Below are 16,148 nucleotides of genomic sequence, written 5' to 3'. Positions count from 1 at the left end.
TCACGGTGGGCAAAGCGCAGAGCAGAGGGGAACAGAGAGGCTGAGCAGGTTTATCTGGATACGATTAACTCGCTTGATAGGTTCGGATTGAATAAGATTTGATTCTTAGAGAGGGATGGAAGGAAGAGATCTATCTATCTATCGTTCTATCTATCTTTCTATCTATCTATCTATCTATCTATCTATCTATCTATCTATCTATCTATCTATCTATCTATCTATCTATCTATCTATCTATCTATCTATCTATCTATCTATCTATCTATCTATCTATCTATCTATCTATCTGTTGGCCTGCGCATCCAAAAAATGTCTTACATTTTTTTTTGTACTTTGACATTGATTACAGTTGTGACCGTCAGGGTAGAGGAACATTAAACAACTCCTAGAAGTGTCCTCTCTCCTTCTGCTGTGCTGTGCGTGTCTCTCTTATTTGCATGTATTTGTGTATTGGATTCTCCTCGGCCAGACAGCATTCAAATGCAGCTCGTTGTCGCTGCTCGGTGCTCTGCATTAATGCGCTATAACGTAGCTCCGCATTTAAATATGAAACGTGAGGTGCGAATGTGTTTACGATGGCTTCAGAGCAGAGCAAGCAGGAGTCAAAGCGAGCTGATGTTCCCCCTGCCATTACAGATGCTTAGATACAAAAGAAGGAAGAAACCTTTGTGTTGTCCCTTTAAAACAGGTTTGCCTGCTTCATTTATAATCAATCTCGTGCCGAATCATTACACACATAACTTCCCATGCTGGAACATTTTCAAGGGGCTACATGCAGGGATTGAGTGCTTGATGGAGGAGTGTTATCATAAAGGGATAAAAGTGTGTATATGACCTGGATATGTACAACATTGCATTGATATCAAGTCATATATGAATTGAATACGAGGCACAGCGCATTTTTAAAACCCACAAACAGTAATGATGCTGATTAAACTTCATTTAATCTGGTTGTCTCCCTGCAGTCAAAGTCACACCAAAAAGTAATTATAAAAATAGATATTACATCCGACACTGCTGTGGATTTAAATGATCAAACAAACTGTAAAGATTTCGCCGCAGATCCCAAATGAGAGCACCTGACAAGCGATTTTAAAGCAGGTAAAGAGGATAAACAGCAATTATCAGCCTGTGCAGTGATAGAGCAGCGCTGTGGAGTCACTCAGCACCTCCTAAGCACATGTTTGTGACAGTCTTAGCAGAGCGTGACCATAAACCCACAACTGTGGCGAGAAAAGAGAGTGCAGCCCTGTTGGATGTGGCAACCTGTGATTCGCAACAACAATGAGCGGAGTGTGTGAGTGTGTGTGTGTGTGTGAGAGAGAGAGAGTGGCAATAAAGAAAGGCCCTGTTTTAGTCAATTTTAATCCCTTGCTCATCTTCACACTATGGGGAAAATGAGAAAAAAAAATGGTTGGGGTTGTGACTCACTATGCAACCCAAGGAGGGGTCATGGGGTCAAATCTGCTCTAGAAATGTTACATGGGAGGGCATATAGAAGGGTATAGGGCTGCTGTAATCTATTTAATCCCACTTTATACTGACACAGAGTTTAGAAACTGCTATGAAGAACAGTTTGTGTCCCTTTGTTAATGTTAAAGTTCAGCACAGAAAGCAGATCTGATCACAGTGTTAAAGTGGGTTGAAGTCTAAATCAGTACGGAGGGGGTTATAAACAGCACATATCTAAAACAAGGAGGTTTTGCAGCTATTTCAATTTCTTATCAGAATATACTTGTGATTAAGTCAGAGGAGTTGGTCCTACTTTACATTTTCAAATGGCCGTTATATTATGTGAAACAGCATCAAAAACCTTCACAATAAAACAGCATAAAGCAACCAAAAGCAGGCTTCTGCTGGTTGAGCTTAACAAGGTGAGCATTACCAATGTGGAAAGCCCTCTCACAGTCCATGTTCTTAGACTGAGGGGAGCAAGGGGGGCAGGTGCTCAAGATCTAGGATAAGGTTACCCACAGAGATTAGCTGACAAGAATGAGGGAGCCAGAAAAACAAGCAAGCAAGTTAAAACTCTTGGTTTACCTGACCGGCTCTCTTTGGCAGCTAATGAAAGAGCGTCAAACCACAGATCTGTACAGCTCCTGAAATGATCCCTGAGGAAGAAACTCTGCTCAACTCTGTTTCTACTCACTGGACGAAAACAAATTAAAATTAAAACCGGAGTGGTGAAGTGGTGTAACATGTCATCTGATGATGACTCTCAGACTGTTTTTAGGTCATTTAATAGCACCAAATGGACTCTAGATGGTGCTGTTTCTGACATACTATTCCCAGCGATGGGAATTGGAAGACCTAGTAGGCAGATTAGTTTTATAGGACATGGTAGCTGTTCTTAAATTAGAAAATTAGAAAGATACAAAATTAGTCTTCCTATAATGTAAAGGGCTAATGGGGAAATTCTACCAAAATGCCCTTTACCCCCCAAAACAAAGCTTTAGTGGGCTTGCACGTTGCTTCTGTTCTGTTATGAGTGTAATTTGTCTTTTCTGTGAAAGCTTAAATCGTGTAGTAGTGAAACAACTTTTTTACACTACATCGAGACTAAGCTACTACTATCAAAGTATTCTGCCGGCTGCTCTATAGCCACTAAGATTCATCCAACACGCCCGGCGGAAGTTGGAAGGAGCTGGAAAGCCCCTTACCAGAGGCCAATACGCAGCAGAGCAGAGTTAGTAAATGCTACTCTAGCATTCACACACACTTCACACAGTGATTGGTCGCTTGTGGTGAGGTGTGAAATTCAGGAGGAGCTGTGTTTCTCTCTCTAGCTGTTTGCTTTCTTTCCAAAACTATGTCAGTGTATTTGTGTAGTATTGTGTGGAGGGTTCGAAAACACACGGAGGACACACAGAGTGACTGCCAACATACCCTCCCCTTTCCTTCACTTAATGTTGGGGCCATTTTCCCTGTTTGTATGATCGGTTGTGTTGAGATTTCAAAGAGAAAGACACACAGACAGGCTATGTCGAGCATCCTGCCTGGGCTAGCTTTAGCTTTATGTTTATGTTTAGCTTTAGTTTGAAGTTTAGCTTTAGGTCTAAGTTTAGCGTTAGGTTTAGGTTTAACTTAAGCTTTAAGTTTAGCTTTAGGTTTAGGTTTATCTTAAGGTTTTGCTCTAAACTCACAAAGGTTGTATTTTTGGGAAAACTATTTGTTTGGAATTTTGACTCCACTGTATTAGACAAAGACAGCAGCATTACGGAAGTCAAACACAAGATATTAGCATGGTAGCAACTTAGCGTTGATGTTGTTTGAACGCTGGTACTGTATGTAAGAAACAGCGCCATCTGGAGTCCCCTTGTAACTCTCTGAAAGCATTGAATTGAATGGTGTCTGAAATAATCCAATCCAATAATGGCAACGTGTTTACTTCATTTCAATTTTACTCGATGAAAACAAGTAAAATCGAATCAAGAGGCGTGAAGCGGCCAATGATGTTATTTGAGGGACTCCCAGACTCTTTTCAGGCCTTTGAATTTGAACCTCGCCGCGGCCGTGCAGCTATGCGTGTCCGTCCAGGACTGTGGGAATGTCACTGAGGATATCTCATTGAAGACACAGAGGGAGGCGTCTGAGGGCGGGCGAGCGCCCGGTGGTTCAAAGGGGCCGAGCAGGCATTTAAGGCTCCACAAAAGAACTTGGCAGATCAGTAAGTGAAGCCCAATGTACTACATTAGTGTCAGGACCCCCTCTGCGTCCCTCCCACTTTGCACTTTCATCTCTGACACGGACATATTGACTTAAAGAGAAGGAGGGGTGCCAGGACGGGGAGGAGAGGGTGGAAGTGGGGGTGTGTTGGGGCGAGGGGCGATGGGGGGTCGTCAGCGGGGGTGCATGTGTCTCATTGATTTCCCAAGGTGAGGGGACTGATGCGGAGGGTGACCACTGACTCATATAAGCCACCCAGAAGCCTTCACAATAAGAGTCAAAGTCACAGGTCAACAAGCGCCTAAAGACGCAGGAACCTCAGAAAGTCTCAAGATCTTATTTTGACATTATTTGACTCCTTTTGGCTTAATTTTAAAACAATTGGTCTCGATTTGTCTCAAGTAATGCTGGTATCTGTTTTTCAGTTTGTCTGACAAGGTCCATGCATGAAAGAAATGTAAAATGTTAACCCAACTGACCTTTTTGGAGCGACTTCAGCAACTTTTTTTTAAAGAAGATTTGCATCAAAATCTCAATGGAATGAATCAGTTCACTATTTATGAGTGAGATACTACACAATCTGTACATCTTGGTGGTACATTAACATCCACTCAATGTTTTTTTGTCCTTTTTGTCCAAATGCATTGAAGCCGTGTGACATAATGACCGGATGAAGCCTCCTGTTAAAGAAATACATGTTCGATTTGTGCCCTTTTCAATTGTATAAAGGTTTATTGTCTATATATAATCAAGTTTTACAGTGCATGTGAACACACCAACTTAGATCTGGAAGAAAAATTGCGTGTTTTGTTGTGACAAGAAGTCATTTTGTAACTCCATTAGCAGGTTTTCACTACATTATAATCATTTTCCCTTGTTTGCAGTCATAGGAAAACCCTCTTCCTCTCATCTCAGTGAAGTCAGCCTCACCCCATTAAAATACACTGACCCCCACCACCCTCTCCACACACACTCACCTCCTGCTTCACACTGTCGGCCGTCCCCTTCCACAGGCTACTGAAGTCCAACAGCTAAAGTGGCTGGCGGAGGCCCGAGGTCGTAACGGGGTCGTGACACCTTGACATTGTGGAGGGTGACGGAGAGAGGAGCCAGTCAGAGGAAGGGTGCAACTCGCCGCCCGCTACCTCCGAGACCTTTCAAGTATCACCTGAGGGAGGCGGCTGGGGGAGTGTGTGTGTGTGTGTGTGTGCGGGGGGAGTTTGCGGGAAGTGTTTTAGTAATTTGTCCCCCGTCACACGTTGTTTGCATGGAGTCATTAGGGGCCATTTAGGTTTTGCCTTGAAGGGAAGAGGCCAGAGAATGTGGGTGCGGGTGCTCTTTTGGGGGAGAGGCCGTGGGAGTGAAGGGTGAAAATTAAAGCGTGGCTCTTCAACAAATCATCTCTGAACACCGCTGTACACACAGAACATATTAATGTTTCCATTAACTTCAGTCGCCTGTTTGACATTAATGATGATTCGCTCCATCGTGGTCCATCTGGGAGTTTTAAGTTGTCCAAAAACATAAACAAAAGTATGGGATCTCTTGTTGCTAGTTGCTAACACATGCAATAATTTTCATGTGACTGGATCTCATGCTTGGACAAAATTCTTTGGCCATTACTCCATATAACTGCCAAAATGTGTCACGACGCTACAATCGAATAACAACAAGAGGACAGACCCCATGTGTTCTAAGCTTTTGGCCCGTGTTTGACAGATAAATGTCAACTCCCTTGGACGAGCAGAGGTATTCTAAAAGTCTCCTTTCTGCTCTCCGACAGTGCTGAGCAGTGTGAGTTAATGACATAATAAGCCATCAGAGCTGGGTGGACTGGTGCTGAAAGTTTTGGGAAGTAAAATGATGTAAGTGTTTTTTGTCAGCTCTATCATTTTTTTCCCTCCCTGAATTGGAATGACCCTATAATTGTTTGCTGGATGGTCCATAATTGCCAAATTAAGGGGTTGCTTGGTTGTAACATGGTATAAAATTGCATTGAATTGCACAAGATGGATAAAATGTATGATACAACTGAAAATACGAGCGTGTTCTGGATACATTTTTGGATAGCAATGTACAGATGTTGAGAATAAGCAAAAGAGTCAAAGTGCATTAGAACTCAGCTTGAGGCCAGCTTTGAAAAGGTGATGTCGTGGAATCAAAAGAGTGCAGCGGCCCACCAAGCGTGTGACCCGGGCTCACCCACATAATTTGATGAGGACTTTGATTTGAAGTCATTGCCTTCATGTTCGGGGTGAGAAGTACTAAGTGAGTGTTCAAAGGCCCAAACCTGTCAGTGTAACATTGATCTGATTACTGTGCTCGCGGCCAAGCAGTTGTGCCCCTTGTTATGGCAACGGCTCTGATTGGTCAGAAGCACATGCAACAGTTTTGTCATATTGAATATATAATACATGTAGTTATTTTTTATTTCCACATTTGTTTACTTAAAACAATAACCTTAGAAAGGTTTTAATATGTGCTGGATCTGGTGTTCAGAAAGTCATTTTCAGATTGGTCCTTCATTAATCCAGGCATAGCCTGGGTGCCTAGCAACGCAACAAATGTGCAGCTGCAACCATTGCCTAGCTGTGATTGATCTGATTCAGTAAAGCACAAACGTATTTTATCTTCAGTTCAGCTTTGGAATGATCAATTTCTATTAAGATCTCCTCAACTAATACAGATAAGGCTCAAGTTACTATGGGGTCAAAGAGTGAGGGAGTCATGTCTTTTTTTTTTTATTACCACCATGCTTTTGTGTAAATACTGGTACGTTCACAAAAGCATGTTTCAAATGCTTCAATTGTATCCCAACATATTAAACAGAGTAATTCTGTATTAATGTGGCTTTCAAATGATCCTCTTTTTATTTAAGATTTTAGCTCCTTTATTTGTCAAATTCAATGCAATCCCAATACATTTGAAATGAACAGATTGTGGGTTCGGTGCCTTAAAGTAATTAACACGTTGTTGGCAGGATTTGAACCTGCGCGGGGAGACCCCAATGGATTTCTAGTCCATCGCCTTAACCACTCGGCCACAACAACTGTTATTGACAGTTCTATAACAATTTCTTATACGTATTCATGGTCAAGCAATCACACTAAATGTCAAACGAAAGAAGAAATGCATGTTTGGGGTTTCATGGCTAATCAAAGATGCTTTCATTGTAGTTTTTGGTGATACGTTCAAGTGTACATGCATGTTGAATCTGATATCTCTATTGATGCAGTTTTGTTATTTACAAAGATGTGTAGACCATAAGACCTAGATCCATGTCCTCAATGGGAGAACTCACCTCATACTGTGATACAACACATCATCTATACTCAGAGACGGTGGTATCCTAATTGTGAATGTATACAGCTTCATCAAACATTTGCTGCATACTACAGAGTACCCTGTGTGTGTGTACACTGATGGTGAGAAATCTAGTTACATCAGAGTTTCTCCCAGCTGATGCACATGTTTTTACGTAGTCACTGAAGAGCACGATGTCGTTGTTAGACACTCAAACAAGGTAGCAGCAGAAGAGACAAGGATCTTACAGGAAGATGCTTGTTAACATGGCACTCCTCTGTATTAGCCACATAACTCCATATAATATTTTACATTGAAAGGTCAGAATAATAACTTGTATTGAGCTGCTGCACAGGTCCTCTTAAGTCCCGCTGCCGTTGGAGTGGAGTTCCTCCTTGTGCTGTTGTAAGCTAGCCTGAACCTGCACTTCCACTCATCCTAATAACCAAGCCCAATCCATTCCCCTGTCTAGCACCTCTTCAGAGGCCGCTCGCCTCTTTGTTCTGACAATACACAAACGACCATTCAAATGGAGGGACTCTGTAATCAGTGAAATACTAGCCCCTGGGCTTTGTAGAATAGAAAAAAGGGAGAGAGAGCTACATAGAAAGGGAGAGAGAGAAAATCCATCCATGACCAATCAACTCTAACTACCTGTCTGGCTTCTTAGCTGCAGATGTTATTTGGAAAGAGGGAAAAATGTGCCCGTTCCAGATGTAAGATGTACAAAAGGGAAGGCAGGCTGGTACCTCCACCCACCAGGAAAAGCCAGGAGCCTTCCACACCCGCCCAGCTTAGACTCGGCGGATGGTGTTTCTGCTCCTGCATACGTTATGTCCTTCAAACAAATATGTAATGCATTGCATCACTTTACTCTATTTCCATTTTTAACAGTATTATTAATGATCAAATGAAACATGATTAATGGTGAGGTCATGGTGAGATCATCCTGGAATGTTTGATATGTTGGACATCTCATTGCAGGAATCCTGTATGCTGGTACAAAACTAAAATAAAGTCTGTCATTAAACTTTTTAATAAACTAAATCAGTATTAATCTAAATTGGTGCTGTTCACTGATACTGTTGCAGGAGTATTTGCACTGTAGCTTCTGCCAACCTGAGAGCACAGAACCCATGTTGCTCCAGTCAGTCAAAACGTTAGTCTGCATATAAGATTTATATATGGATGGAATTCATAGGTTTCCCTCGTTTGTCTATTAGTACATTGATTTACAATGACATAAAGTGGAGGAGAATATATGTTGATTTACAATCATCGCATTGCAACCATGACATTTGAAAATAATACATTTATAACTGAGGTTTCACAGGCGTGTGAACATAAGGAGAGAGCAAAGAGGGAAGAGTTATCTTGGATTCTGTCATACTGTAGCTTGAGTTCAGCGGAGGTCACAGGGACCTACAGTCAGTATAAATTACCTTACACAAGCCAGACCTCACTTGTGGCGAGTTTTTACTTTAAACACTGACAAAAGAACAAAAAGAAGGAAAAACAAGTTTGACTCTCAGTCCAAAACCAAAGTGATACATTGTATGGCGACCCTGCATGAGAGCCACGAACCCAACACGAACTACAGAAACCTTTGGGCCAATAGAGAGAACAGAGATGTGACCTGACTCGATCTCTACACAGACTTCCTTCAATATTTCACCACCTGTTGATGCAGACAGTCAATCACATCTGCAGGGACAGGAGAGAAAGATGTTTATTGTATTAGGAACAAGGGAACAAGAACTAGACCATATGGGAGCAACCGGAACAGAATCTTCATCCAGTTGTAGTTACAGTTTGTGTTGAGAGCTTGGACGTTTTTTGTTTAACCATGCTGCTCTGGTTTTCATACATTTTTTATTTTAGGGACTAAATATGAAGATGAAATGGAATCGCCAATGGAAATAAAAAGGTTCAACTTTTTAGTGCAAGTGAAAAAGAGTAGTTGTCCTAAATCACTTTGTTGTATATGGTAAATGTGTGCGCGGTGATGTGAAGTAAGACAACATGCAAAGTGCTTAAGTGTTTCTCAGAGCTCGGGGGGTTAAAGTCATTACAGATCTCATTCTGTAGAAGTTTGTGGGACTGACAAATTGCCTTGTCGAAGCCCACAGGTTTGAGTGAGGCATGTCTGTCAAACAAGCAGCCAACACGCTGCCTGAGGCCGGGTTTGGACTGATGTATGAGACATGAGTGTGTTAACCTCATCCACAGTCATGCAGTAGTAACTCCACATGGTAACTGGTAAACAGCCAAGAGTTCACTGTGGAGTTGAGTCCAATCCCGTTTCCAACAGCAGAAAGCAGCTGTTTCCATTAAAAAGCCACTGACAAGCTGACTGAGCACTACCAACTCAGCACCAAACAGCAAACGGACAACATTAATTAGGAGTTAATGAAGACCACGACAGAGTTAAAAGGAGAGTTCATATTGCATTTAAATTTATCAGCAAAACAGAAAAACAAATCCAGACGTGGCATCGTGTCAGCAGGAGTCAGGTCTCTGTATCAATCACCTAAAAGTGCTTCTGCCACCCAGTGGTCAGAAAACAACCCAAGGTGCATCCACAACCTATGTATAGGGGCAACAGCAGAAAGTGTTAGGTGTTGGGCCACCGTGAACGCCAATGCAGGAAAGAGAATCCCCCATGTTTGTCATGATGATGGTGGTCCAAAATCTGCAGTAATTGTTCAAGTTGTTGAATATCTGGTGACCTCTGCATACGATTTACATCATTTTCAAGCTCATCCTAGACTCCCTCATGCCCTATGTATGGTTACATTGCCATCCTGGAAGAGAGCATTATTATGCAAACTGAGGTGACCCACATGAGGTGACATCATGCTGGTCATGTGAGCTGTGAGACAGATTCTGTATGTTGTAAGAGCAAACATCAAAGCATTTCAGCAGCATTAGCAGGACATGTCTGGGATGCCTGGTGATGTGTCAACATGCAATCCAAACCACATCATTCAGTTCATCTCCTCTGGACATATGGTGACATGCTGTATAAAGTATGTAACCAATACATGTGTATAACAAATATATGTTCTTAGGAAAATATTAAGATAAAGTATATTGATCATTAAACACAAGTTGATCTATACCCATATACAGAGCATTACAAATATAGATGTTATATCTATATAACATATACAGAGTATATCACATATGGAGTATACATACTATACAGGTATATATGATGTAAGATACAGATATAGAATAAAATCATGGTCAATATATTGAGGAATTACTACAAACATGCATGTATGTATAATTGGGGTTCAAATTTGACATATAGTTTTTCTCTACAAATGAAAACGATCAGATTTTGTATAGGGAGATGGTTTTCCAATACATAACATCCTTCTAATTTCCATTTATGCATATAATGTTTGGACTGACACTGTCATACATGTTATTTTATGTTATTTTATGTTACATGTTGACGATGTCAGGAAAGAGACTTTCAGAATGTGATTCTTATTCTTTACTCATTAGCTGTAAACTTACCTTTCCTGGACTGTGAATCAACCTCATGCAAAGACTCAATATTGTGAAACTAAAACATGTTGTGCAACATCTGTCCAAGGCAAAAGATTAGATCGCTTTGCCAGCTTTTTAATAAAAACTAATAAAAAATAAAAAATGAAGGTATGCTTTTCCAACACCTTGACACCGGTATCACAGAGATGAGCACATGAGAAATGAGGCCACTGAACAAAACCTAGATGAGGTCTATTTTGCAAACCTTGAGGCCTCAAACTCCCCCAGATCTGAGTAACTCTCCCTCTCTCCTGCCTCTCCTCTACATTTGAGGAAAAAAGCTCAGAGTTTGTGGGCAGAGGAATGCAAGCTCACATCTTTGCCATAGCCAGCCGTAGAGGTAATGCGTTCGCGTGTTGGCGCTTGTCGAGGTGAACGCGCCTCCCTCTTCTGTATTAATAACCGCATGTGCTATTGCCGTACCAACTGGGCTGTGTTTTACTGGGCTTTGCTTACGGGAAGATAGATGATGAACTCCTCCACCTCTTCCTCTAATTTAGACAATTACTTCCCCCGATGTCTGTTTCGCTGAACTGTTCCCAATCCCTGAATGAACAGCCTGCAACCTCCACCACCAGCCACCCCCCGCCCCCCCACACACACACACACACGTATTCATGTTCCCATTGCCAAGCGCAAAACACAAGCGAATAAGACGTTTAAGAATTGTATGACAGAATGGAAGGATTCCACTGGGAGATGAGAAAGTTGACATCTGGAATGCAAGTGGAACAGTTAAAAATAGCTCTTGTTCATTGTATTTCTGATAGTAACAAGTGGAGAAACCCATCAAAAAAAAAGTGCACTGTTCACACAACTCCCGATGGTGCCACAGAGTTCACCCATGCTGACAGCAGAAGAGGAGTCGACTGCTTTTTTTGTCAAGAAAAATGTTTATATAAGCGCATCGTCTGTGACAATTGACTAAGAGAGATAGAAGGAATTGTTATTAAGATAGTCGACTGTCAGAACCGTGCTGTTAAAGAGAAAATCACTGACGATGACAATGATGGCTTCCTTTCTGTCTAATATAAACATACCAGCATGATCACTTTTTCCCCCCGGGGTGAATTCATTGTTCCAGTTCCATTCTGAAAGCTCTCTGTGAATGCTTGAAATGTTCCCTTGATATTTTTTTCCCCCTCCGCTCGTTTATTTGCTTGTATCCAGGTGATGTGCCAACCTGTCACATCAAGCACAGGCGTTCTTATTTCCTCAGACCAAAGGTCAAAACAATCGTCATGGGAGGGATGGGCGTGTGGGGGGTTTGACAGACCACACTCAGTAGTTTTAGTTTGACGTGTTAAGTACAAACTAACCACAGAAACATATCTGGTTAACAAACATGCTCTCTCACACACACCTGTCACTGAGATCCTAACCTCCAGGCACTTTCTGCAAGATCCCTGACCTTTGTGTGAAATGTTTACTTGCTAAATCAAAAACTTTGCATGCAACACCGACTAACTAAGCCTGTATTTTGCCATTTTTGCGAAAAACAGAAAGAAGCTAAATGAAATGTATAATAAAAAAAGTGATTTCTAAACAGAACAAATAATCAATCTGCAAGAAGGAATAATACCAGATAAAAGTTAGATTGCGTGATTTTTGATGATAAACAACTAAAATTGCGATAAACGGCCTCTTGGGGGCACCAAAGTTCAAACTTTACCTGACCTGTACAGTTTAAAAGAACATGTTAAACACATTTTCAGATGATATAAAACGATACGGGTCGGCTGAACGGTCTGACGGGGGGGACTTTAAGTACCTGAGGCGGTACTTATTCATGTCAATCCTCTTCCGATCCTGCGCCGCACCCCCCTGCAATAACTCTGTGCATTTCAAATAACAAACTCATTTGAACACACACTGCCTACTTTTCTCACAGTCAAAATGGTGGGGGGTGGGGGGCAAAGAAAGTCCCCTTTAAAGTTATATTTGATGACCACATGGAGGTGCCAAACTGCAATGTTAAAGACAGAGTTCTTTTTCCACCCTTCATTTTGGAAGAACACTATTACTACTGTACTATAGGGACAATGAAACCACATAAAATAACAATACAGGCATGGAAGTGCACTTACTCACATACAGCACTCACAGGGTTCTGCTTGATGAATGAATTTCATCCAACAACACTATTGACTTTCTTTTTTACTTTACAATTTTGGATGTAGGACATATTACACTTATTCTCTATTTGTAGTGTGAGTACTTTTGCAAAAGGAAAGCATTTGATAACTTCTCCAGGCATAGCAATACCAAACAACACGTGTTGATGTGAACAGAGATTTTTCCAGACTAGACGCACAGAGGTGTTTAAAATCACACAACTCTCTGAGCTGTGAGAAAAAAAAGAGGGCGGCAGTGTACGTGCCTGCAGAGACACGACTTTACATTTCTTTCCACCAGAGATGGAAAGAGTACTTAAGTATTGTCCTCAGTTAAATGTCCGGCTGCTTCACTCTTGGCAGGCAAACTCAAAAAACACTTTTACTGCAATAACAGATTTCAATGCACTCACTGTATTTGTAGTTGTTTTTTACACATTTTTACATTTAAGGGGACTTTTACACACAAATGGTTAACATGTCCATGGTTGTTAGCTGTGCAAAAACACATTGAACCACTTATACTGTCCCTTGCTGCAGCCCTGCTATGCACAGTGAGTGAAAATGGGTTAGTTGTAGACTTTCTTTTTAAGCCCCCCCTTTCCCTAGAGGCTAATTCAGTTCTGATTAGCCAGCTGTGCCTGGCTGAGCTGACAACATCACTGGACTGCAAAACATTGAACATTCACTTACTGGCCTTGCACTTGCACATGTTTTACCTCTTGATGTCATTGTGTTACAGAAATAAAAGACCAATAACAAACAAAGCTTTTGGACCAGTATAGGTTTGTCTGCTAATATGCATTTCTATCGGAATGGAACTCAATTTACATGCAAATTTAAAGATGGAGTAAATACTAATACTAATAACACTTATACTCCACTTACTCCCAAACATATGAATAAACTAGTAGTACTGTAGTTGTCATTGAAACACCCCTACTGTCAAAGAAGCAGAGCTGTAGTGAGCGATGCATTCAGTCTGACATCCCCTCAAGGCAGTTTAAAGAAGTGCACAACCAGATTGCATAATCTGAGCCCCAGATGCATAGAAAAGAGTGCCCGGCCTGTGAGGAGGCAAATACTGACACTTCTAAAGCTGTGGAGAGAAAGAGTTACACTGTTGGCAGCTACATGACATGATGTTATCGAATGGAAATTTGTAGCTTAATTGATACTAGTTGATACAAGTCAAAGTAACAAAGGGCCTGATGACAACACACACCAAATCATTTCATGTGGATTTGTTGCTTCAAGCATGTACCTGTGAATCAGAATGTTTGAACTTTTCACAAATGATGGGCAAACTTTAATGGCCTTAACTTGGATATGAAGATTCAATATAATGTAAAATATTCAGTATATATTTGATGTATTAAGCACTCTGCACTGTAGTCTAGCTGGAGAAGGTTTGTAGTCAAATAGTTAGTGGAGAACATCAGCTTTTAGTTATATTAGTTAGTTACAATTGATGGTAAAAACTGGCCTGTTTTCACTCATTGTGCAGCACAGTTCTGCAGTGTGTTTTGCAAATAAAAGCATTGCAGGGGTTTTGAATGAAACCCTGAAGGAAAATAACATGGACATCTGTATGAATCATCTGTATTAAAGTCAAACATTTGAACTACGTCATTGATTTAGAGAATCAATACCTGTACAGAAATCTATGCTAACATGTACAAAACAACACAATAACTCCTGCTCACTATCAACTCTTCAGATCAGTTTTTGTAATAACTGAACATTCTCATGCATTAAAACTTCATGTCAGTGTTTCCCCAAGAATTGAATTCTTGCTTCACATACCAGGTGTACATAATATTACAAGCAGCTGCTGCTCTCATCAAAGACATTTCCCCGACAACTCCACCTGAAACCTATAACAACTCATTGATTTCATCATTTAAAGCGACTTCAGCCATTATGCAAGGGGAGCAAGGGGAGGATTATGTGGATCGGCGTGTTATATAAACAGCTTATTTGTGTGTGATCATGTCTGGTTTGCAGCAGCATGTCCCTTCATCCCTGCAGCTAAAACTTCACCTTCAATCTTAATAACAAAACTCGTGCCAGATTAATATGACTGTTTGCTCATAATGCCTCTGCAAATAGGATAACAACTGGATAACTAAACAACTGATTTGGTGTGGATTTTGAGGGCTGAAACACTATAGGAAACACACACACACATACACACACAGACACACACACACACACGCACGCACACACAGCCACTAACACTTGAGGCTCTTAATAGGCAGATGGCTAAATGCCTCTCGATCACACACTTAGCGGGAAACGGACACGCTCACAAACAAAACACACCTGCAATACACACACATACTGACTGTCACTGTGACCTGTCTGTCTTGTCCCATATCGTGTGACTGCTGGATGAGAGGAAAGGCTGATATTTGTCTAATGGCTGTAATGTTGTGTTTGGCTGACACATGCAGGCTAATGACACCCTGTGATTCTCCTCCTTTGCTTCTCTGTGGCTAAATTGGTGGTACACTGCCCGAGTGAGTAGTACACTAAGGACTGGGGTGGAAAGTAACAAAGAACATTTCCTCAGGAGCTCTTCTTAAGTATAGTTTTTAAGGATCTTGTCCTTTAATTAAGTGTTTCTATTTTGTGCTACTTGGTACATCGACTTCGCTAGGCCTCTATGATGACTGTAGTAGCTTTAAATTCAACATGGTCCAAATCTAGACAGACAAGTCACACTCAAGTCCTAAGGTGATGAAAGTACAGATAGAGGCTCTCTTCAATATGGGAAGTTATCTGTGTGTGTTATCTGTGCCAAAAAGCTCAAGAAAAGTAACTAGTCTGTGGTGTAAAAGTTGAGCTGTCTGTCAGGTTTGTGATTATGTTGAGTGAGTGATTTGATCAAATCTCATGTCAGCAAATTTGTCTTACACTACTCAAGTCTGTACCTCAGAGTGTTTTACAGAAGGGAAATGATGCATTATGTAACCTTTTAACCAAAAAAATATTCAGTTTTACATCATTTTGAAGTGAAAGACATTTGTATTTGGGACATTTTCATAATTTCTTTCCAATATTTTTATTAATTCATTGGAAAATTGGAAATCGGTGTTGCCACAAGAATGACAAAAGAAATTCACTGACACACAACCCTGACATATCACGTTATAAAGTTATTATGGCAACTGTGTTTGCAAATAATTGCCTATGTTCACACTCAACATTCACTGAGCAACATTTTTATCTCCCTTGAGATTTTTACAACCACCTAGTTCTATTTTATTTCTGTTTAGGTCTCCACCAACTCCTGAGGATAACTTCTCATTCGTTTACTTTATAGATGCTTGACTTTCTTCACTGGCCACTTGTTAATGAAGTTAGAAAACACATTTGACCACTAGGGGCAGACAAATGAATCGACAGACACCTAGCCCAGATGCTTAACCAATTGTTTTCACTAATATGTAAGGAAACATCTGCTGACTCGCACTTTTATTTGAGCTGCAGAAACATGAG

General features: G+C 40.9%; 1 non-coding gene across 1 annotated transcript; it reads right to left on the bottom strand.

Annotated features, from left to right (window-relative positions):
* Positions 1-6,634: 6,634 nt before the first annotated feature.
* On the bottom strand, positions 6,635-6,716 carry trnas-aga (transfer RNA serine (anticodon AGA)). The gene has a single exon. It is a non-coding gene; the product is annotated as a tRNA-Ser (tRNA).
* Positions 6,717-16,148: the final 9,432 nt, after the last annotated feature.

This window comes from Genypterus blacodes, unplaced genomic scaffold (assembly GCF_046128005.1).
Source record: "Genypterus blacodes isolate CSIRO-AG114 ecotype Tasmania unplaced genomic scaffold, CSIRO-AGI_Gbla_v1 ptg000044l_1, whole genome shotgun sequence".
NCBI lineage: Eukaryota > Metazoa > Chordata > Actinopteri > Ophidiiformes > Ophidiidae > Genypterus > Genypterus blacodes.
The sequence above is the reverse complement of the archived record's forward strand: the minus strand, read 5'-3'. Positions and strand labels throughout refer to the sequence as shown.